At 44.8% G+C, this 23,518-nt stretch overlaps 1 protein-coding gene across 1 annotated transcript in view; it reads left to right on the forward strand.

Moving 5' to 3' along the window:
* Nucleotides 1–4,129: 4,129 nt before the first annotated feature.
* The window catches only part of FRMD4B (FERM domain containing 4B), a 240,086-nt gene continuing 220,697 nt past the window's right edge, over nucleotides 4,130–23,518 (forward strand). The window contains exon 1 of the mRNA XM_080995685.1: nucleotides 4,130–4,293. The gene's annotated coding sequence lies outside the window, so the exon portion shown is untranslated. The remainder of the gene's footprint in view (nucleotides 4,294–23,518) is intronic.

Raw genomic sequence — 23,518 nt, forward strand, 5'->3', positions numbered from 1 at the left:
GGTGAGAATGGCAAGAGAGATTAAGCTTTGTGCAGAAATAATTTTGCCGTTTTGTACATTACAGCTCTCTAAATCTCCTTCAAATATGGCCGACCACGCCAGAAATGTTTTCACAGAGCCCTTTTAAAATTTGATAATAATATAGCAGTGGAATAGATAAAGAGTATTTATCTCAGCAGCTATAAATTTTGGCTGACCTTTAGAAGCCATTTAGAGAAGGCACTTACTCCTTTGACTTTGATTGAAGATTATTTGTGGAAGGCAAATGGATGCCAGCGTGTATATACCACTGGAATATGTGCCAAATGTGGTTATCCGTGCCAAAGGAAAGGAGTAACGCAAAACCAAGGCACTCTGCTCTGGGTTTTCTCTGCCTAGATTACTAGTTTCGAATTGAAGTTAATATGGGAAGAGCTTTCACACACACACACCCCGCCCAGGGTAACAGACTAAAACTATGATTAGTTGGCCCCGTATGCAAGTCTTTGCCAGTCCCACAACAGCTTCCATTTTTTAATGCCATATATTTTAAGATGATGAATGGCTCACACATCACCACTGCCCTGATACAGCTCAGTGTTCCCTTACCATTGCCCCCCCCCCACATGACATGCTGCTGAAGGTAAGGAGGATCTGTATACCTGAAGGAGAGGCCCTGGCAGGTGGCTCTCCAGCCTCTGATTCAGTACAGTGGAACCTTGGTTCTCGAACAGCTTAGTTGATGAACAAATAGGAAAACCCAGAAGTAAGTGATCCGGTTTTCAAATGTTTTTTGGGAGCCGAACGTCCAACGCAGCTGTTGGCTATTGTTTCCGGGGCGCCTGTGCCAATCGAAAGCCGCACCTTGGTTTTCGAACGTTTTGGGAGTTGAACTGACTTCTGGAACGGATTAAGTTCGAGAATCAAGGTTCCAATGTACCTCCAAACAATGCTGCCATGGGTGTGATGATGGCCATTTTCTGAAAAAGGTTGACTCAAAATAGGAATAAACCCAACTATCTCCAGGGAGCCCCATTCAGATGATATCCTCCCCTGCCCCTCCTCCTCCATTCCACATTACAGCATCTAAGCAACATAGTCAATACTTAAATTATTGGGGGATGGAGCAAAGACCCCCATTTGCTACTGTTGAAGGCTACTGGAAGGAGGGATAAATTGGGAGGAGCCGGAGGAAGCCATTTGTGGATTTCAGTAAGGGTCCTCCTACCTCCCCCCACCCCCTTTGAAGCTCTACATATTGTACTGGCTGTTGAGTGACTGTCGGCAGTAGCAGTTGTGTGGGAATGACTCATAGGGTCCAAGTCCCTGGTCTTTGGCACCGGGACAACCCCCGCCTTCTTAAAACCTTATATATACAGTGGTACCTCGGGTTACATACGCTTCAGGTTACAGACTCCGCTAACCCAGAAATAGTGCTTCAGGTTAAGAACTTTGCTTCAGGATGAGAACAGAAATCGTGCTCTGGTGGTGCGGTGGCAGCGGGAGGCCCCATTAGCTAAAATGGTACCTCAGGTTAAGAACAGTTTCAGGTTAAGTACAGACCTCCGGAACGAATTAAGTACTTAACCCGAAGTACCACTGTATATGACTGATTTCCTTCTGAAAGTTCATTCATACAAATTAGTACAGTTGGAAATGGAAAAGATTCCGTTTGACTTCCAAAACGTTCGGAAACCAAAGTGTGGCTTCAGTTTGGCTGCAGGAAACTCTTTTGAATCTGATTTTTTTTTAAAATGCTGCATCTCTTTCCTCTTCATTAAGAGATAGAGGCTATCCACAGACTACAATTCAAACAGCCCTTGATAGGGCTAAAAGAACTTCCAGGCAGGGAAGAATGAACAGAACAGGGTTTTCGGTTCTATAGAGTACAATTGTTTATCCTCCTCTATTGAAAGAGTTATTAAACAACATTGGCATGTCATCTCCCATATTCCAGGCTGTGAAAATTTGCAAGTTTTAGGCAAAAGGTGGACTAGATCATTTAGAGATGTTCTTACACACACTGATTTATTAGACTATCATAGTGAGGATCCTCATATATTGGTGAAAGGGCATTATAGATGTGGTCACTGCACACGTTGCAGATTTGCGTTGCCCGTAAAATCATTCACTCATACAATGAATGGACAAAAGATTGTCTTGCAACAGTTCACAAATTGTTCTACTAAAAACTGTGTATATTGCCTCCGTTGCGCTTGTGAGCTGTTATATGTAGGCAGTACCACTCGTGCAATTAGGACCAGAATTTCTGAGCATAGGTCCAAAATACGAAATATACAGTGGTACCTTGGGATGCGAACGGGATCCGTTCTGGAGCCCTGTTTGCATCCTGAATAGAACGTAAGACATGGCCGTGTGTCTGCGTGTGCACGGGTCACGTTTTGCCGCTTCCGCGCATGCACGTGATGTCATTTTGAGCATCTGTGCATCTGAGCACGTTACTTCCGGGTTGCCACGGAGCATAACTTGAAAACGCTCAACCTGAAGCACATTCAACCCAAGGTATGACTGTATGTCTAGATGCCCCATTAGTCCAGCATTTCCAGCAAGCAGCCTATACAGAGAATGATCTGAGTTTTTTTTATCTTGTGGACCTTCAAAAAACAACCTTTTAGAACTGTAGATATACAAAGAGCCTTGTTACAAAAGGAGTATAAATTAATATTGCAATTAGGAACCTTGGATCCAAAGGGTTTGAATACTGAATTCGATCTGGGATGCTATGTGTGAGTTACGGTAATTTGTATACTGTTGTTTGGTTGTAACAGAAAAGTGATGCTGCACCTTTAACCATGTAATCATGTGTTTGATTCTATACACCTGTATTGTATTTAACTGTTATGAGTCTGAACACTAGCTGTGCTTGTGAATACCTTCTTTATCCTGAGCAAACGGTTTTGTATGATTGGGTAAGGTATAGTAATAGACTGATATTTTCTAATTGTTATGGTTTACCACACATTGTAATTGGAGTACTATTTTGTATCATGCAGCTTTACAGTCTGATGAACCGTGTAGCAAAACCTGTAATATATCCGGAGAACAGGTCTCCTTTTGCCTACTTGCGTTATTCTCACCAGGGTGGTGGCTTTGATTTGCCTTCCCGTGATTGATCCATGTACACGGCTTTGTGTTTCCAACTCAGGGCCCATTGAAGAACATCTCATCCAGTTCAAGCTTTGAAAAACTTTTTCATATTCTCCAGTGTGCTACTCTTGCCGTTGTGGTGGCACGGCGTTGCCATTCCGTGATTGGACTTACGCTACTTGTTGAACGGTTCATTTATCGAGTCTGTATAACGTTTACTGTACATGGTAACTTGTTAAGATAGAGTTGTACATTTATCCACTCCATGTTTACAGTATCTCCAGGCTTTGTCTTCCACATGGCACCTTAGTATGTTTATTGTCTGAATGGTTATATCCTATCTCTATTCTAGCTATTATTCTAGTAAATTTGGTTTTATACTTATAAGTCAGTTTGTGGTGTTGTTGTTTGGTTGCATGATTATCACTGTCACCACATCTGATACTTTGTGTATATATTTTTTGGGAGTTGTAGTCCAGCAAGATCTGCGCGGTGGTTGCACCATATTGCATCGCCGAGGTCTTTGGACTCCAGCTCCCAGCATGGCCAATGGTCTGGGAGTGATGGCAGGCAACCACGCTGACTACCACCTGCCTTCACGTGTGCGACCCGATCCCACTGCAAAGTATCACCGGAGGCCGCCGGAAAGTTGTCTGAGCGCAGCGCTTCTTCCGGACGGTCCAAGTCCTCGCTCAAGCCCGCAATTGGCACGTGGGCGAGACTCGCCTTTTAAGGCGAGGGCGAAGGAGGGTGGGGCTGCTCCTCCCTGGCGAGCCGTGGGGAGCCTCTTTGCCTATTCCCTGGGCGGCGTTGCTTTCTGCCAGGCGGCGAGCGCCGTGCGGGACCCTTTCCCGGCCGCTAGAGCCCTCCCTCCCTCCTTCCCTCGCTCCCTCCCTCCTTCCTTCCCTCTCTGGCGCAGGGCTGTGCCATCTCCGCCGAGCGTGCAGGAGCAGCATCCGCGCTGCCTGGGCAGAGGCGCAGCAGCGGCCGAGCGAGGCGAGAGGGTGGCCCGCGGCAGAGGCGAAGCGCCCGGGAAAACAGCGCGGCCAGGCTGCGGGAGAGGCTTTCGGCGGCCGGAGCAGCCCGCTTTCTCACGTGCTGCTCGGAAGGGAAGCGAAACTCAGCGGCGCCGGCGGAGTTCCTGCTCCTGTCGTGGGGACAGACGCATCTCCTGCCCGCAGGAGCAGCCGCGACCAGAGCGCAAAGGTAGGCGCGTTTCCCCCGCTGCGAGAGGGACGCATTGTTGTCTGGTCTTTGGATGCGCACCCCTCCGCGCGTATGGAGAGGGATGGGGTGCCTTGCGCTCTCTCTCCATCTGCAGCGGGGAGAGAGAGAGAGACACAGAGAAAGAGAGAGGAGCAGCAGCAGCAGGAAGCCAGGAGCCCCAGTAATAGCCATTGTCAGTCGCAACAAGCTGCCCGCTCGACGCTTCCTCGGCTGCGCTCACGCCCAGCAGCGCCGGGAGGGCGGCATTGGTGCAGGAAGGCTTCCTCGCTCGCCGGCTTGTTTTTCTCCCTCCCTGCCTGGCTGCCAGCGAAAGCTAATCCTCCGGGCTGTTTCCCCCGCGTCTGGGTGTTCCCAGGAACAAAGCTCAGAGACTAGGGCAGGGTGTCTGGCTGCGGGCACCCCGAGGCTACACTCGAGCCCGGCTAGAAGTTTGGGCGTGTGGATTATCATATTATCTGTGGCTTCCCCTCCCTGCCTTTCTCTCTCTCTCTCCACCCTTCTCCTCCTTTTTCCTTTTGGATTTGTGAGAGCTCTCCTTCCCTCCTTTTTTTGATTGGCAACGTGCAAAAAACCCAACCACCAAAGCACACAACCCATGTGCTTTGTTCTTCTGAGCGATCTGTGAAGAGTGACTGGAGAGCGAGCGAGGGATGGGATGTTTCACTGAGCAGCAAAGGAGTTACTTAGCTGCGTGTGGACTCGAGCCCCGAGGCTGGTATTGAAGGAGCACTTAAGCGTAGAATGGAGGCAACTTGTTCAGGCCAGCCGGATTCTTTGGTTTGGGATGGAGGGGTGGGGGCAGGGAGGGGTGAGTGAGGACAGATGCGATGCTTAGAAGGGAATCTCCTCAAGCTGTCAGTTGCTCAACCCACAAGGGGTGTGTTATGATAATACAAGAGTCCAAAGAGGGTTGCAGATTCAGGTGTCTCTCATGCACACAGACAAGACACTGGCACTGCTTTCAGAGACATCTCTGGCTGGGTGCTCCTGTCCAAAGAAGGCAGGAAGAGAGGAACTCCCTTGACAGCTCTCTGGGTGCAAATCTGGGCTCTGGAAGAGTAGAGGCGTCTCCCGTTCTAAGAGTTCCAAGCTTTCCAGCATTCATCTGATTGGGGGGGGGGGCGGCTTGTAAAAGGGATGAGAGAGAGAGGCTCTTCAGGGTTAAATTTCCAAGAACATTCTCTTATCTGTGGGACTTGAGCTCTCTCTTATCAGGAGTAGGAAATGTCCAGAGAGGCTGCTGGTTTTTTTTCTCTGAGCTCACAAGTGCTGTAGTGCTGCCCTGGCTTCCCATTGGGGTTTCATTTTGCTGGGCAAGATTAAAAGCCAAAGAAAGAAAGAAAGAAATTGGGGGGGGGGTTAAACAGATTTTGGTGGGCGGGTGGATTATATGAGTTTCAGTGGAGTAATGAACTAATCTATCCATTTTAAATTTGCAGTTGGGAAAATATATTTCTGAAAGCAGACACATACTTTATTCTCTGGATGATGTGCCCATGTGGTTTCAGTGATAGGCATAATCTTAGGAGAGACATCCTTTCTGTGTGTGATAGAAAGGAGAATGCCACTTTTTAGGAAGGTGTTTGGCACCTGCAATCTGTACTAACCAGGTGTAGCTGATGTGGCGCCCCCTGGGGGTTGTTGGGCAGCAGTTCCCCACACCTGTTACTAATGTTTGTATGAAAAACAATCCATTTTTAAAAAGATGAATATCAAAGTGGTTAATTATACTTTAATTACACTCACAATGTGAAGAGATTTTTTTTTTTTAAAAATTAAACTAAAAGCTAAGTTGTGGTCAGAAAATTCAAGCATTTTTTAAAAAATGGCAGCATTATATTTGGCGTTATACACATCATAGGAAGTTTTGAAAAACTTGTTTAATAAGGAGTATTTAAGCCTGAAAAAACTTCAAAAAACATTTCTCCTTGAAGCCTAATAAAAGGTGAAAGACATAACGATTAGGCAGCAGACCACCTCCCTTTTCTGTAGCCTGTACAGCAGGTATGGGGGATCTGTGGCTCCAACTTCCATCAGCCCCAGTCAGCATAGCCAGGGGTCAGGAATAATAGGGGTTATAGTCCAGCAACATTGGGAGGGCCACAGGTGCTCTACAGAGTGTAGAGAAACTAAAAACCTACACATTCCTATGCGGGTTTACTTAGATGTTAAACACTCTGTGATGAAAGACTCCCTATCAGTGCAATGTCTATTAGGTTAGCCTCATTGAACTCAATTCAGTTTACTTCCAGGTGTACACAAGCATGCAGGATTAGGCTGAAATACTACCTACACTTACTTGGGAGTAAGTCTCATACTGGGACATACTTGTGACTGTATGTGGAGATGGTGCTGCACAAGAATGTTGATTTTAAAAAAGTACTTGATAACCAACTTAGTCAGGAGTACACACATTGTGCTTGCTTAATGTGTAACAAGTGAGTGACTACAAACATGTGGTGCAAGGAAAGTTTATACACACACGCAGAGAGAGAGAGAGAGAGAGAGAGAGACCCTGTCCAGCACAGGCAGTAGGCACTATGAAACACAACGAGTAGACAGCTGTAGTAGTCATCTGACAGCAACGTTTCCCACCTTTTCCCCTAAGGAAGCTAAAGCCCAACTGCGGTGCTCTGCTGATGTGCAAATGGTCACATACTATTTCTCTATTATGTGTTACTGCTCTGCACATGCTGAGCAGATCAAAAAATAAAACCTACCAACTTGAGATCCTGACTTTACTGAAGTTCTGATCTGGCTGGCTTTTTTGTGGTGTTTGTCATACCGCCTTTCCTTTGTCCGTTTCCTCCCTCAGTTTCCTACAATAGTCCCTCTTCCTGCATTGTTTTCTGTGTCCATTTCCCTTCTTTTTGCTTTTCTGTGCTATCTCTCTCCTAATCACAAGTGTGGTCATATCACGCTTCAGTATTGCATTCCACAGCTGCTCACCCCAAATCACACACCCTTCGCATTTAAACCTATTTAACAACCTTTAATATATATATCCTTACAACAAGCCTATGACACTGAGGTCCTCCTCTGAGGGCCTTCTGGCTGTTCCCTCACTGTGAGAAGTGAGGTTACAGGGAACCAAGCAGAGGGCCTTCTCGGTAGTGGCGCCCTCCCTGTGAAAATCCTCCCATCAGATGTCAAGGAGATAAACAACCATATAACTTTTAGAAGACATTTGAAGGCAAGCCCTGTATCAGGAAGTTATTAACGTTTGACGTTTCATTATGTTTCTATATTCTGCTGGAAGCTGCCCAGAGTGGCTGGGGAAACCCAGCCAGATGGATGGGGTATAAATAAAATGTTGTTGTTGATGATGATGATGATGATGATGATGATGATGTAGGTTTGGCTGAGAACTAGTAACCACATCAAGTTTCCCCACTGAGTTTAATGGCCAACAGAGATGTCAACCTAGGTCCCAGTTCAACACTTTGACTGCTGCACTAGCCCTATTCAGACAAATGTGTGAGGGCAGAAACTATGATGAATACAGCCACTATGGTGAAATACCATAACCCCTTCACAACTTGGTGGGGTGTTTACTCTCTGAGAGCCAGTGTGGTGTAGTGGTTAAGAGTGGTAGTCTCGTAATCTGGGGAACCAGGTTTGCGTCTCCGCTCCTCCACATGCAGCTGCTGGGTGACCTTGGGCTAGTCAGACTTCTCTGAAGTCTCTCAGCCCCACTCACCTCACAGAGTGTTTGTTGTGGGGGAGGAAGGGAAAGGAGATTGTTAGCCACTTTGAGACTCCTTAGGGTAATGATAAAGCGGGATACCAAATCCAAACTCTTCTTCTTACTGAGCACTTGGTAAGCTAGTGGTTGTAGCATCTTGCCAAACAGTGAGGCGGTTGTTCCCCCCCCCCCCGAAAAAAATAATTCCTCCATTTCTTTGGATTTCTGTTCAGGCATGGACCTGAGGTAAAATTTGCCTCAGAACCATTTTCCCAAATGGTGTCCAAGTTCACAGAGGTGTGTTTCAAATTAGGAAATCATCATTGCCACTCTTTCTGTGACTAGTTTAACTGAAATGTAATTTGTATATGGATTCCTGTATATATAAAAGTGGCACTTGAGTCCAAGAGAGAGCTCTGTAAAAGGGGCTTACAGATTTTTGTTAATTGAGTATTTCATTGGAGCCAAATTTTAATTGGATTTTTGGTTGGAGACAGAGTGGCAAATAACAAAACAATATCAATAATATATATATGTTTTAAAAAAAATGGCAAGCAAACCAGATATCTTCACACAACTAATTCAGAGTTGCCAGAAACAATATACGTATTTCAACTTACGACACCATAATTCTGTTAGGCATGCATGCCCCACTTCTGAGCAATGGAATGTTTTAGGGGTTCAGTTTTCTTTGGAAAGAGGTTACATGAAGCTTGTTTCATATTGTAATATCTGAATTTATTTACAAATATACAAGGTGAGCCTAGGATAGAGGTCCAGAGCAGTATCACCCCAACAGATACTGCTCCCCACTAGAATTCTAGGAGGGCCACAACCACCGTAGAATTATTGCCGAGGAAAATTCTGTGTCTCCTTTCAGTCTGATCCACAGAACTGCAGGCTTAGACCAACCCCTCCACCGCAGGCAACAAACAAACAGATGAGTCCCCGTTTAAAAAAGGCAGCAGCTGAGTTGATATCTATCAGTTAAGATGTGCCCCAGCAAGATATGACCAAATCAGTTTCTATAGTCTCTTGCTAATCCTGGATCTTTTACTGTCAGAGCCACAGAGTGAGGGCTAGTCCACATTTCAACAGTATTTAGCTGTCTATCCATTTCCCCACCAATCACATTAGACCAGAGTTGTCCACTCCCACATATATTAGAATTTGTTTATGAAGAGCAACTTTGGTCTTTCCCATTCACACCAGCAGGTGCTCCATTGTGATTGTCCTGGCCTTCTAATTGGTTGATTCTATTATGGTAATTAGGTACCGAAAGGGCATGCACATATAGCACACCAATGGCTGCACACCCAACTTGTTTGTTTGTTCTAAATTACCCACTCGAGAAGTGTCAGGCAATTTTAAATTTGCTTGTGCAGTTTTCTGGTTTTGTGCAAATCTGATCGATTTAAGGGGGGGGGGATTCCTCAGTTTATCTGATTTTGCCTGTATCCGATAAACCCAGATTTACAGGGGACAAGCATCAAGATTGGTGTGGTTTGAGAGTAACATGTGAACTACACAAATTAAATAAGAAGGGATGCAAAGACACAGTAAATTCCAGTGTGGGCAAGCTCCCAATCTTGTTATGAACCAGTAGATTTATAGTGCAATCCTGTGCATGTATACTCAGAAGTAAGTTCCATTGTGTCCAACAGGACTTACTCCCTTGTAAGTGTGTTTAGGATGCAACCTTACAGTGTAATCCTCCACATGTCTGCTCAGAACTAAGTCCCATTGAGTTCAATGGTACTTGCTCTCAGGTAAGTGGGTATAGGATTACAGGCTTAAATTCACCTTTTCTTATTTATTTGCAAATATTATTACTAACTTCAAACTGGTTGAATTTGGCAAACTGAACATATTTTAGTTGTCTCATTTTATACTGATGCGTAAGCAGATATCTAATCTAATTGTTATCTGTGCCGCTCCAAATGTGGGTGTTTTATGACTCTTTTTTTGAAATTGGCTTTTGTTTGTGATTATTTCTAGGCTATTGTAAGCCACTTAGAGATTTTCCTTGAAATATGAAGCAGTATATAAATTGCCCACATAATAATAATCACCAGATCCATTGCATTAAGCATGCTTCCGTTTCTCTGCCATTGCCTGAAAATATTAATGTCTTCCAGTGTTTTCTCTTTCCTTCTTCCTTCTTCCTTGTGCTGGTTTCTGCTGAGAGCTTCGGCCAAATGAGAGATTTGGCCAGCAACTCTGGCCTCTCTCACCTAACTGAGCCAGGAGGATTAAGCTTGGTGCACAGATGAAAAGTGGAGCGAGGCAGATGCATGATGAATAGAGAGACATTTGCAAACCTTGTTTAAGTCCCCATGGAATGGCCCCCTGCCACTTTGTTCTAATTTAAACTGATAAAGAGAAACGGGGGTACACAATCTGGGTGCTAATTAAACAGAGCATCAGCCAGGCCAGTAATTTGAAATAATCGAAAGCAGAAGCAGAACCGGCTTGTTAGTTGAAGCCTTTTAAAAACAAACAAAAAAACAAAAATGTATTTGGATAAAATTGTGGCTTCATCTTTTACGGAGATGGCAAGCTTTATGTCTGGACTGTGCCACTCAGTACTGTGCAAGATTGCAGCCTGTGATTCACAGACCACACATGACCGGCCTCTAAGAATGATTAAAATACAGTGGACGCTTGGGTTGCGAACATGATCCGTGCGAGAGGCATGTTCGCAACCTGTAGTGCCGCTTCTGCACACGCGCAGGTTACAATTCGGCGCTTCTGTGCATGCGCAAAGCGTGATTTAGCATTTCTGCACATGCACAAGTGCTGAAACCCGGAAGTAACCCATTCTGGTACTTCCGGGTTCGGCGTGATGCGCAACCCAAAAATGCGCAACATGAAGTGGCTGTAACCCAAGGTATGACTGTATGGGAATCTTCAAAAGATGCTTCTTAGTTTACTTTCTTACCTTACTTTCCATTGTTTTAATAAGTGTCGCAGAAATCCCCTTTCTGCTGGAACCCAAGCAAATAAGAAAACAGCTCCCTCTCACATTACATTGCCAAGGTGCTTTCTACTACTGAAAAAGTTACCTTGTGAGTTAAACAGAATGACTTACAGAAGTGTAAACTTAAAAAGGAATAAAAAGTTACCGCTAATACTTAAGAGTGCCCTGAAATGCTGAGCACTCCTGGAAAAAAAGATGACAATTGAGAATGGGACCTGAAAGTACAATGACATGCTGCGGTTTCAATTATCTTTTTGTGTGTTCCCCAGCCCTGCTTTGTGGCTTCACCATCCATAATGATTCCTTGATCTCTTCAGATAAAATACGGTTACAAGTTGTGAGGAGAGAAATTGTCTGATACGATCTCTCTCCTGATAAATGATTTTGCCAACCACCCTCCCCTAAATTCGCCTCTGTCTACGCTGGGCTGATATAGCAGTTGGCCAAACTCCTCCAGAGAACCTAGCAGAGCATAATTTTTTACCTTTCCTGGTTTTTCATATTATTGATTTTTAAACCTTCTTCAGCTCAAGCAAAGAAACTTGACACAGACCGTTTCTTGCGGAGAATTTACTAACCTAAGCAAATTAGAATGTGTGTTGGTGGGGTCCCTGTACATAACCAAGGGCACTTGCCTGTTTTCCTTGATCTGTTTTTGTTTCAAAAACTTAATGGCATTTTGAGAAAGAAAGAAAAAACACCCCCCCACCCCCACTGATACTTTAACATTGTCTGGGACAAAAAATATATATCCCAGTGGCAGAAATATCAGTTGAACCCAGTGCTTTTTATGTACACAAAAAAACTGTAAATGGGGAGGGGGGGGCGTTTACTATGGTATAAGTGACAACAGCCTAGAACTACATTATGCAATGAAAAGTATGCTTTACCCTATTTGATAAGTTTTTAAAAAAGAGTTAGAGGCATTTATTTGTTCAGATTTACAAATACAGTCATACCTCGGGTTTCAGACGCGTCAGGTTGTGTTTTTTCGGGTTGCTGACCACCGAAATCTGGAAGTACTAGAATGGGTTACTTCCAGGTTTTGGCGGTCACGCATGTGCAGAAGCACTAAATCGCGCTTTGCACATGTGCAGAAGTGCCGAATCGCAACCCGCGTGTGCGCAGATGCTCCGCTGAGGGTTGCGGACGCTGCAGGTTGCGACCGTGCATGCCACATAGATCACGTTCGCAACCCGAGCGTCCACTGTATAGGGCTGCCATTCTACACACACTGGGAGGTGAATTCCAAGGGTTTTCTTGCAAGAAGACATGCATAGGATTTCACTCGTTGTTTGTCTCTGGCATCTGCCAACCTGGGTAGCCAATGTGGTTCGTCTCCCCGCCCCCCCCATGTTGTTGGAGTCCCACCAGGCACCAGCCAGCATGGCTAATGGTCAAGGAGGATGGGACTTGTAGTCTAGCAACTTCTGGAGGCCTGCAATAATCTGTGATCTCTTGCCCCTGGACAAGGAGCTTCTCCTTTAGCAATCCTGGCTTCAGTTGTAACTGTGAATGCTGCAAGTCCAGAGAAGCAGGACGTTTGGAACAGGCGCTAAATAAATTGCATCTGTTTGGTTAAAATAAAAATGGCACGCCTGATAAAGTATTAATTTAAAAGGAGAAGGGTGTGTAGAAGATTGTGCATCTCTACTTCCCTAGGATTCTGTTTGTGTATTTAAAAAAAAATAAACAAGTGCAAGGGAGCGACAAAATTAATTTCCTAGAGATGAAAATGGAAATTGGAACGATGTATCTTCAAGTACTGTGACAAAGCGAGACTTGGCCTCCGCCCAAATACAACCTAATTGAGATTTTTTAATATTGCTTCCTCGGTGCCCTATAACCGCAGGCAGGGAAGTTACAGATTGACTAGGATTACAAAAAAAGTTATCTCCAAGTGGGTGACTGATAAGTTTGTTTAATTTATATTTTTTGAGATCATTTGCATAATTTTACTACTGTACGGTAAAACACTTTAAAAAAGAAGAAGTTGCTTCATAGGAGGGAATGTCATGTCCAAATTAATTTTATATACAGTTTGTTCAGGAAACCTAATTGGAGCTTTGAGAACAAATATGCCCACTATCAGAGGGAGCTTAGTGAAAAGCAAGGTTTTTAGAATCTGGAAACAGGGACATGATTCAGTTTCCTGGGGCCTCAGTCCTAACCACACTTACATGGGAGGAAGCCTCATTGAATTCAGTAGGATTTACTGTGCAGTAGACAAGGTTAGTATTGAAGTTAAAGGTGCAGAAAGGTGTGCTGGTATAGGCTTCCAGCCTTTGGTCTAGTGATTATGGGGTAGAAGAAAAAACTAGTTTTCGGAACTAGCTTGGAAACTGAAATATGCTCTTGACTGGAGGCTGTGGGGAGGGAGGGAGCAATTTTTTATTTGAGTCAAGGTGCAGTCCAGGATGCAGAACCTGTGCGGTTTTAACGTGGCCCTCAATATTCTTTCCCTGGCCCTCAAGAATGTCCTCACGACACACTCTCACTTCCCAGCCATGCCCATGACTGGTCTTTCTCCGTATCTTCCTCAAATGTTTTTGCCTGGCTGGAATGTGTCCTGGCTGGCAATGCTTCTTGCTGACCTGGATGGAGAGTAGAGAGAGGCATGTACAGAACTCATCTTGCTGTACGAACGTAGGTGTTGCATTCATTTCTCCACTCACTTTTGCCCCTGGCCCTGTCGCCCACTGAGATATGGCCCTCAGAAAATTCCCCAAGAAAGAATGTGGCCCTTGGCTTCTTCACCCCATCTGTAGTTCCAGGTACTGATTCCATTGTAAGGATTTGCACAGTAGAATTAAAGGAATGGTTGTGGGTGAGAGTAGCTGTTGTCAACTTCTACAAATCAGGGGAATCAAAGGTGGTGCCTTTTAGGCTGATTTGTGCCAGATAATCCCATTTTACAAATTAGGGACCAGGGAGGCAAAGCCTTTTTCCATGTTAGGATCTATAGTACCTATTAACTGTTTTATTTATAATGTAATTCAATATACATAGTTTTTCCATCCATCACAAGGTTTCCTAAACTTGGGCCTCCAGTTGTTTTTGGACTACAGTTCCCATCATCCCTGAACACTGGTTTTGGGATGATGGGAATTGTAGTCCAACAACAACTGGAGGCTCAAGTTTGCGAAATAATGATCCATTAGGATGCATAAGGGGCCTTAGCAACAATATAAAACATCTCATTAAAAACAGAAGCATGTATAGCCAGAGGTGGGGAACCTGTTGCTCTCCAGAAGTTGTTGAAGCCCAGTTCCCATTAGCTCCAGCCAGCTTGGTCAAGAATGATGGGAGTTGTTGTCCAGCAACATCTGGAAGGTTACATATTCCCCACCCCTGATATAGTACAATGAGAACTTGAAAAGGCATAGGAGCAGAGAATAGGCTAGTATATTATTTCCTTTTTCTGGAATAGCAGAATCATAAACTACTGTCTAATGAAAACTCAGTGGTGTGTACTCTCACAGCATCATCTAGGAAGATGCTTACATTTGTCCCTTAGCCCATCCTTGCACTCTTACAAAGCAGTGGTTAAATGTTGCACCATTGTATATAAAAGTCACTTCTGGCTATATATGACCTTGCTTTCTGCACATCACCCACTTTCTCTTTTGGCTTAATACCAGCTGTTGATGAATGCGCCAGATTCTCAATAGGCCCTTTTAAAATAAGTGATGCAAGCAACACACTTTCACAACATGCTCGCAACTTTATTTGCTTCCTTTTCTGCAAAATCTTGCATTTGGGAGAAGAGGTGGGAGGTGGTCGTGAGTGCTGTACAGCAAACCCTGGGAATGGGGAATGAATGTTTCCCAGCCTTGATTTGCGTAACGTGCCTGTTGCCTTCTTCTTGAAGGGGAAGTGGTTTTTCATATTGAGGATAATCAAGTATGAATCTATTGTGTAGTATACAGTGGGAACTTTTGGATTTCTTCCTAACTATTGCTCTGTTTTAAAAAATACACTGAGTAGGGTGTTGTTGTTTTTTTGCAGTTCAGTGGCCCTCTATTACAAAGAGTAAATATATATGTAGATATTGGTGGTTAGAAACCCACATTCAATATCATCACCACCCTGGCAATTTGTAGGGCCTTAACGCTATGGGGCACCAACATAGGGTACCATTACAGAACCCTGGAGAGCTCCAGGCAGTCAACAGTGTTCTGACAATTTCTGAGACTGAACCATTTTATTCCTCCAGGGCTAGACTACCTGTCCTAGGCTCTGCCTCTTACCTGAAGAGTGGAAGGTCTTAAAAGGGCAGCCCTCTGTCTTAGAGCCTACCACTCCCAGTCTTGATTAATTTCCCCAAGGCTCATTGACTGCACGGAAAGTGGCAAGGGAATGTGTAGGATTCCTGGTGCAGAAGACAGCTGCTCTAGAAGAGCAGGCTTAGGGATTGTTGACTGTGGAGACACGATTCGGATGTCCTTGGTTCAAGGGCTGTCAGCTTGGGCCTGGCCATGATGTTAATCTTGTTCCAAACACCCACGTCTCCTGTGCCATTGATGTGACTCCTCCTAATCTGGGTTGTAGTAAAAAAATCTAGGTTGCTGCTTACAGTGGGGCGGTCTGGAGTTGACAAACAGAGTCCATACTTTGGCTCAATCACTTTTATTAGGCAGTCACAGAGGCTTTAGTCATATGCTGGGTCTTCTCCGCAGCTCTTATGAGGAGGAACGCTAGCATGGATTCCTCTCATTTGGCCCCATCTTATCACATTACCCTGGATCAATGTTGCAGAAGAAAAGGGGTTAATATTAGATGCCATGTAGTATAATACTTTTAAAGATACGAGCTACGAGACAGAAAGTCTTTAAATTCAAGTCTCATCCAGTCATAAGCTTACCGGTCAGCCTTTTATCATGATGTTTCATGTGGCTGGTTTTTATGTTTTCAGTTTTTACTTTATGTTATGAGCTGCCTCAATGTCATTTGGTGGAGAGATGGAATGCATGTTTTTACAAGCCTTGAGGAGATGAGCCCCCTTTTTAAAACATCAGATTGTGGGACAGCAACAAACGATCACATTTGCAATGCCAAACCTAGAAAGGAGAGGCTTTGTCATCCACTGAAGCAGCAATATCGCTCAGCACCTGAGACAGGTAAAAAAGAAACCACATTTAGCCCTGTCCTGCGGGAAAAGTTTGTGCACATGGCGGCATCTCAGATGAATGCAATTCATTTCCTTTCCCAGAAAGTAGTGGCACTGATGAGTTATGATTTTCACATGTGTAGCCGTATATCCAGATACCTCATGGAGGTGAATCACTTTAAGATGCTATTTTTTAAATGGTCATGTGAATAAGTCTAAGGTGGTTCTGTAAAAGATCTGCCAATTTTCATCTACAGTAAGGGTTCCTCACCGCTTTTCACCCTTGGGCAATCCTCTGTGGGTCTCAAGCCACTGACGAGTGTGGCCACCCATTTCCCCCCACAGCACACAAAAGGCAGGCACACAAACAGGCACACAGCCCCCCCTCTCAGCTGATCCGTGCAGATCACTTGTGGAGGTGAGGTTACCACCCCCTTTTCCACTCATCCAATTTGCATCCCCATCAGGGTGCTGGGCTCTGTGCCATACGAGAAATAAAACCAGTTAATGACAACTATTCCCCCCTGTGCCGGTAATCTCTCTCTTTATAACTGCATGTTGAACACTCATAATCAAAAGCTTCAGCAGTCAATTGCATAGTATAGCAGGGCAGGGACGATGTTAATTAAGGAGAAGTGCGAAATCAAAAGAGGATCTTGTTATCTTGCTGCTGGGAGTCAAACTAGGTGTGATGTGGGAGAACTCTTTCCTCCCCACCCTCCTTTGTTTGGAAACCATCCTGCAGACAAAAGCGTTTGGATTTGGGGCTGTGGTGCTAAGAGAGATGGGTACAATCTCTCCCTGACTTCAGTTGTCTCTACCCATTAAGGTAAAGGTAAAGGGACCCATGACGATTAGGTCCAGTTGTGACCGACTCTGGGGTTGCAGCGCTCATCTCCCTTTATTGGCCAAGGGAGCCGGCGTACAGCTTTTCCTATCACACTGGGTCATGTGGCCAGCATGACTAAGCCGCTTCTGGCGAACCAGAGCAGCCGTTTACCTTCCCGCTGGAGCAGTACCTATTTATCTACTTGCACTTGGACATGCTTTCGAACTGCTAGGTAGGCAGGAGCAGGGACCGAGCAACAGGAGCTCACTCCACCACGGAGATTCGAACCACCGACCTTCTGATCAGCAAGTCCTAGGCTCTGTAGTTTAATTAGCTACAGTTAAAAAGATGGTATTCTTCTTATTTATTTGTTTGCAACACATACACCATCTATCTCTCTGTCTATATAACCAAAATAATCATATGCAATGTAATTAAACAATTAAAAAACATTATTTTATAAGCAATAGTTCCTATTCGTGATTGCTACATTGCTTCCAGTATCATGCTTCTGTGGACCATTTGCTAGGGATGATAGAAGAGGGTTGTTGTACTAATGTTCAGTGCATGAGCTTTCCAGAGGTATCTAGTTGGCCATTGAGAGAACAGGCCAAACTAGATGGGCCTTTAGCCTCATGCTGCGGGGTCATCGTAAAGGTAAAGGTACCCCTGACCATTAGGTACGACCAGTCACGGACGACTCTGGGGTTGTGGTGCTCATCTCGCTCTATAGGCTGAGGGAGCCGACGTTTGTCCGCAGACAGTTTTTCTGGGTCCTGTGGCCAGCATGACTAAGCCGCTTCTGGTGAACCAGAGCAGTGCATGGAAATGCCGTTTACCTTTCCGCCGGAGCGGTACCTATTTATCTACTTGCACCTGACGTGCTTTCGAACTGCTTGGTCATCTTACCTTCTGTTTAAAAAACCTCAAAACAATTAAATATGAAACAACATAGAGTTGAATTGAAAACTTTATGCTGACTTTGAAATACAGCATCCATCCAGCACTCAATATACAAACCATTCAAGTGCCTAAGAGAATGAAAATATCTTAACCCAATGCCTGAGAGATGATACAGTGAGTTTCAAAGTTAATAGCAGCTTTGGGAGTGGGGGAGGGGAGTGAGTGAAAGGGTTAAAACAAACCTTTCTCTTGTACAGCGGCCCTGATCACAAATTGCTCCCCATGGCTGCTTGTCCCCAATGTCCCCAATGACAGCCAATCACGGAATTCAAGTGTAGTATTTGTAACAAATGAAACTGGATTTTAGATATTTGCCCATTCAGCATGGAGGAGTGGTGTGGTTATAAAATGTGCAAGACAGAAGTTTATTCCACCAGACATTGTTTACTCTGCTGTGGCATGCAGCTTCATCTGACGACTTTTAATTAGCAGATTGCTGCTAATCCCAAGTCTTTCCCTTTGAACACCAGGAGAACAGCTTTGTTTATGTTCTGTGTTTTTTTAAATTGTGTGTTCAGCTCGAATTGACAAAACTATTCTTAATTTAACATTTTTCCAGCTTTGATGCTGGACAAAGTAAGCAAGTGCTACTAAGATCTTTTATGTTTCCTCATTGTCTTAGCTGTATTTTGGAAAAATTTAAATTCTTTGCTCTCATCTCAGTAAAGAAACCTTTCCTCCTTTCATGCCAGATGCACTTTCGTAGTCTAGCCTGAATTGCATGGAAATAGGCTGATAATACACCCACTTACACACATTTACACACACACACATAGGAACACATTTTTCTTGTATCTGAATATTAAAGTTCAGATGTTACTACAAGTCCTCAGAATACTGTATTGTAATGTGGCAAGACAATGAAGCCATGGCTTAGATCCTGCTTCCTTTCTGAACCCAAATTGTTTTGTCTAGTTGCTTGTGTCATTTCCTTTATCCTTGTCAACAGCTCGTAGGCCAGTGTTTGGTTTTCTTCCATGTGGTGCCATTTTCCGACCATGCCAAGTTCTCAAGAAGAAGCACAGCTGAACTGCTGGATGGCAAAGTTGCAAACAGATGGATTGTGTAAGGAATACTTTGGCAAGGCCAGGCTAGAAATAAAACAGAAGGAGCGTATTCGGCTGGGAGCAAATGGAGAAGGCGGCTTGTGCATTTTCATTGTTAGGGCTGTTAACTTTGAGGGTGGGCTTTGAGTTTGAAGGAGCCCTTCCAAGCAAAGTGTCCTCTGGTGGGCCACCTCTTCCATCGCTGGTAGCAGCAAAGGACCACAGCTCTGAGAAGTACCAGGTGGCTGGGTCTAGCACAGAAGCAGCTCACTGGGAGAGGCAGAGCCACTATGCCAAATTCTTGTCATTTCAGTTGTTGCTTATTGGGAGGGAGAGGTGGAGGGATGAGGCAGGGAGGTCAGCGCAGTGCAAATGTGATGCTCTTGCCATGGGAGGAATTCTTCAGAATTTCAGCTTTCCAGATGGAACGATTCCCCCTTTCCTCTCCATCCCCATCGTTCCAGGGGTTCTTCCCGAGGGTGGGGAGGGGAGAAGGAAAGCCCCATGGGGTAAGCATGGCTTCCATTGGTGGGACTTATTAGTTGAATCCCACCCAGTGTGTTTGCACCATGTTGGCCTCCCCACCACCTTTCCTCTCTGCATCTCCTGGTAAGCAACAGCAACCAATCAGGTGCTGGGAACAGTGTTAGAAACTCAGATATAAAAGCAAATCGCCAAATGATGCCTTAAACCTAGGTTACGGTGGCCACAACGGAATGTCTGGGCACCATTTCCCCCCAGTGGAATTTTGAATTATTATTATTATTATTATTCATTTCATTTCATTTCTATACTGCTTTATATCTTAAAGGGGGAAAAAAATCTTGAAGTGGTTTACAGCACATTAAAACATCAGATAAAACAATCCAGAGTAAAACGAATGCAAGCTTCAAGGAAAATATTTCAGTTCTTTCTCTAAGTGACATTTTGCTTTCCTCCTATTTATTTACCTACTTAATTTCTGTAGCTGCCCCACAGCAGAAGTACTCTTAAGAAGCCAGTGTGATGTAGTGGTTTGTTGTTGTTGTTGTTGTTTAGTCGTTTAGTCATGTCCGACTCTTCGTGACCCCATAGACCAGAGCACGCCAGGCACTCCTGTCTTCCACTGCCTCCCGCAGTTTGGTCAAACTCATGCTGGTAGCTTCGAGAACACTGTCCAACCATCTTGTCCTCTGTCGTCCTGTTCTCCTTGTGCCCTCCATCTTTCCCAACATCAGGGTCTTTTCCAGGGAGTCTTCTCTTCTCATGAGGTGGCCAAAGTATTGGAACCTCAGCTTCACGATCTGTCTTTCCAGTGAGCACTCAGGGCTGATTTCCTTAAGAATGGAGAGGTTTGATCTTCTTGCAGTCCGTAGTGATTAGAGTGTCCAACTAGGTAGACCTGGGAGATCAAGGTTCAAATTCCCACTCAGATGAGAAGCTCACTTGGTGACCTTGGGCCAGTCACAGCCTCTTAACCTACTTCACAGGGTTGCTGTAGGGATTAACTGGGGTGGGAGATGAACCATGCACTCCTTGGAGGAAAAGGTGGGATATAAATGCAATAAATAAGCTCTTCTGATTACCTGCTTAAGAAAGCTGGAGGGGCCAGCCAGATGGAGATGTCAGTTACCAAGCTGGCACCCAGAGATCTTCACGGGATTTTGAACACTGGTTGAACCATGGCAACTTTCCCACCAACTCTCCTCTCCCCATTTCCTGGTAAGCAACAGCAGCCTACCTGCTGGGAACCAAGCGTCGTGGCTCCACCTCACCTGGTGACCCGCTTCTGGCTTTATCCGCCATTTTACTTTTCTCATAGAGCCCCAAAACAGAGAGTTGGGGCTGTGCTTGGTTACAGAAGAGCTCTTCCGCATCAAACCAAATCAAATGCAGCAGTCTTGCTTCTCACAGATGTATAAACAGATGCCTTTGGAATGCCAATGAGTAAGGCATGGGTAGGCAAACTAAGGCCTGGGGGCCAGATCCGGCCCAATCGCCTTCTAAATAACGGCCCGTGGATGGTCCAAGAATCAGCATGTTTTTACATGAGTAGAATGTGTGCTTTTATTTAAAATGCATCTCTGGGTTATTTGTGGGGCATAGGAATTTGTTGATTCTCCCCCCCCCCAATATAGTCTGGCCCCCCACAAGGTCTGAGGGACAGTAGATCCGCCCCCTGCTGAAAAAGTTTGCTGACTCCTGGAGTTAGGCATGAAGCCAGCAGCCCTCACCTATTGTTTCCTAGGAAATGGGAGCCAGGTGACGTACTGCTGTGATCATGGAGTTTCCTTAAATGGCTAATAGCTAATTATTTTCTAAACCTCGATTAATTGGTCTTATCTCCTTTCCAAGCAATCTCAGCCAGTGGTCACCACCGCCTGAATAAACGATGCTTTCTTTTGTCTATTATGGCTGTTTCCTGCATGGAAGCCGTGCCTCTCAGGAAATGGGACGGCTGGATCTATGAGCTGTTGCAGAAGAGGAGACAAGCAGGGACTGGACATAAGACTGTACCTTTTCCTCAACACGTGTCTCACTCAATACATTCCTCCTGCCCTTAATTCAGAAGTCAGGCCTACTGAGTTCAATGGGACTTGCTCCTGTGTAAGTGTGCATGGGGTCATCACATGCATCTTCTATGAACAAAAATGCTTGGCAGCTGCAGCAGCTGATTTGCAGGGTATCTGCAACACGTAATTTCCTGTTGTCCGTTTTGTTTTGTTTCGCTAGTGCTGGAAATAGCGCTGGAGCTTCCTTAACCAGACAGAGCCGGGTTGACCCAGAGAACCAGCAGGAGTCTGTTTAAGGAGGTGTCAGACAGCTTCCAGTGATCAAGGCTCCTAGTGCTTCTCATTCAACACAGTGATAAAAATACCCCATTTCCCCTCACTGTGGCTTGATTCTATCCAGCAGAAAAGGGTAGAGCCTGAATTTAGATTTGTTATTGAAAAGCTTTTCCGAACCCAGTGACTAGGGAGATTTGGTGATTTGCAGCCTGATTCTATCTATCTGTCTGCCCATCTATCTATTCTCAAAAAGTAAACCCCGTTAAGTTTAATGGGAGCAACTCATTTCTTCCTGCTACGAAAATAAGCCACAAGGATGCCCAGGGCTCCTGTTCCTGTAATAATTAGGTAGAAGAAAGGATTTCAGATATTCTGCACCACTATTAAAGGTGCAGAAGGCTTGTTTTCTTTGCATCTGGCGATACTATTTCAGATCCGGGTTGCTTTTCAAATAAAAAATTTGAACTGAGCTTGGGGCCTGTGATTAGTTTAAAAAGTAAAAGTTTTCAGGGAGGGCCCACGCGGCAAAAGAGGAGGAAGTTGTTGCTGCTCATCCTCATGTTGTGGGAAGCTAAAGCTTTCCCCATTTTAAAAAAGCAAGACTTAGAATAATGAAATCACAGAAGTGTAGAGTGGAAGGGACGACAAGGGCCATTTGCTTCTTCCAAGTAAATTTGCTTTGGCTTCCAGCTAAGAGTACCTGATCTGCACTTCCCTGTCTTATGCAACTTGACCCTAAGAATGCTTATTCAGAACTAACTCCCATGGTTTCCTAGGAAATGTGAACGAGGTTGCTACTGAGGCAAGTTGATCGTATGCATGTTTAGTCATCAGAGCACAGGAAGCTGCCTTCTGCTGAGTCAGATCATTGGTCCATCTTGTGTAGTATCGACTGGCAGTGGTTCTTCTGGATTTCAAGAGAGGGTCTCTTCTAGTCCTACCTAGAGACACCTGGGATTGAACCTGGCACCTTCTGCATGCAAAGCAGATGCTCGGCCACTGAATCGCAGCCCTTTCCCCAACAGTCCAGTGCAGGTATCACTGTAGTCAGTGGTGCTCCCCCTCCAACAAGCATGTATAGCCTTGCCCCCATCATGTGAAAGCAGGTTTGCAGAGCTTGAGTTCCGTCATCCTCACACTGTGAGGCAAGTTACTGTTATTGTCACATTGCAAGTGAGCAGCAGCGAGATGCTGTGATCTGCACATAAAATCGTGGGAGAAATATTGGGCTGTGAACACTGGCTTTGCAGACCATATCCCCATCTTTCTAATGCAGGAAAGAATGAATGGTAGAATTCAGCACTGAACGTCATATGGGGACATAGAAAACAGTGTTTATACATAAGAGCCACAGTCTTGACGTTTTTTGACACAGTTTATGTCTATAATGGTAAATGGTGCTCTGTGGTCCCAAGAAGGGAAAAGGAAAGGATGACAGGTATTCTGGGCCTGGGAGGAAAGACGAATGTGCTGTTCTCACCTTCCTGTTGGTCCCTTAGTTATTCTTAGCTTTTTGTTGACTTTCTGTGCAACTGAGGGCCCTGAGAACACAGGATTTGCTCTAAAGGCACTGGCCATTGTTTCTCTAGCTGACATCCTGCCTCTCGCTATAGCCAATATTTGGTGTGTCAAAATAAAAAGGGGGATGGGTAGTAGAGAGGAAATGTACACAAACTGCATGTATCCCTGCATTGCAACATCTTTCCTTTCTGCCACAGCATGACTCACCCCATTTCTTTTCCAATCAGAATGTCTATAGTTCTCAAAGCATGAGCCCAGCTTCCTTAAGGTGTATGTCAGCAGTTGCTAGAGATGCTGCCCAC

This window comes from Podarcis pityusensis (genome assembly GCF_964106645.2).
Source record: "Podarcis pityusensis genome assembly, chromosome: 2".
Lineage (NCBI taxonomy): Eukaryota > Metazoa > Chordata > Lepidosauria > Squamata > Lacertidae > Podarcis > Podarcis pityusensis.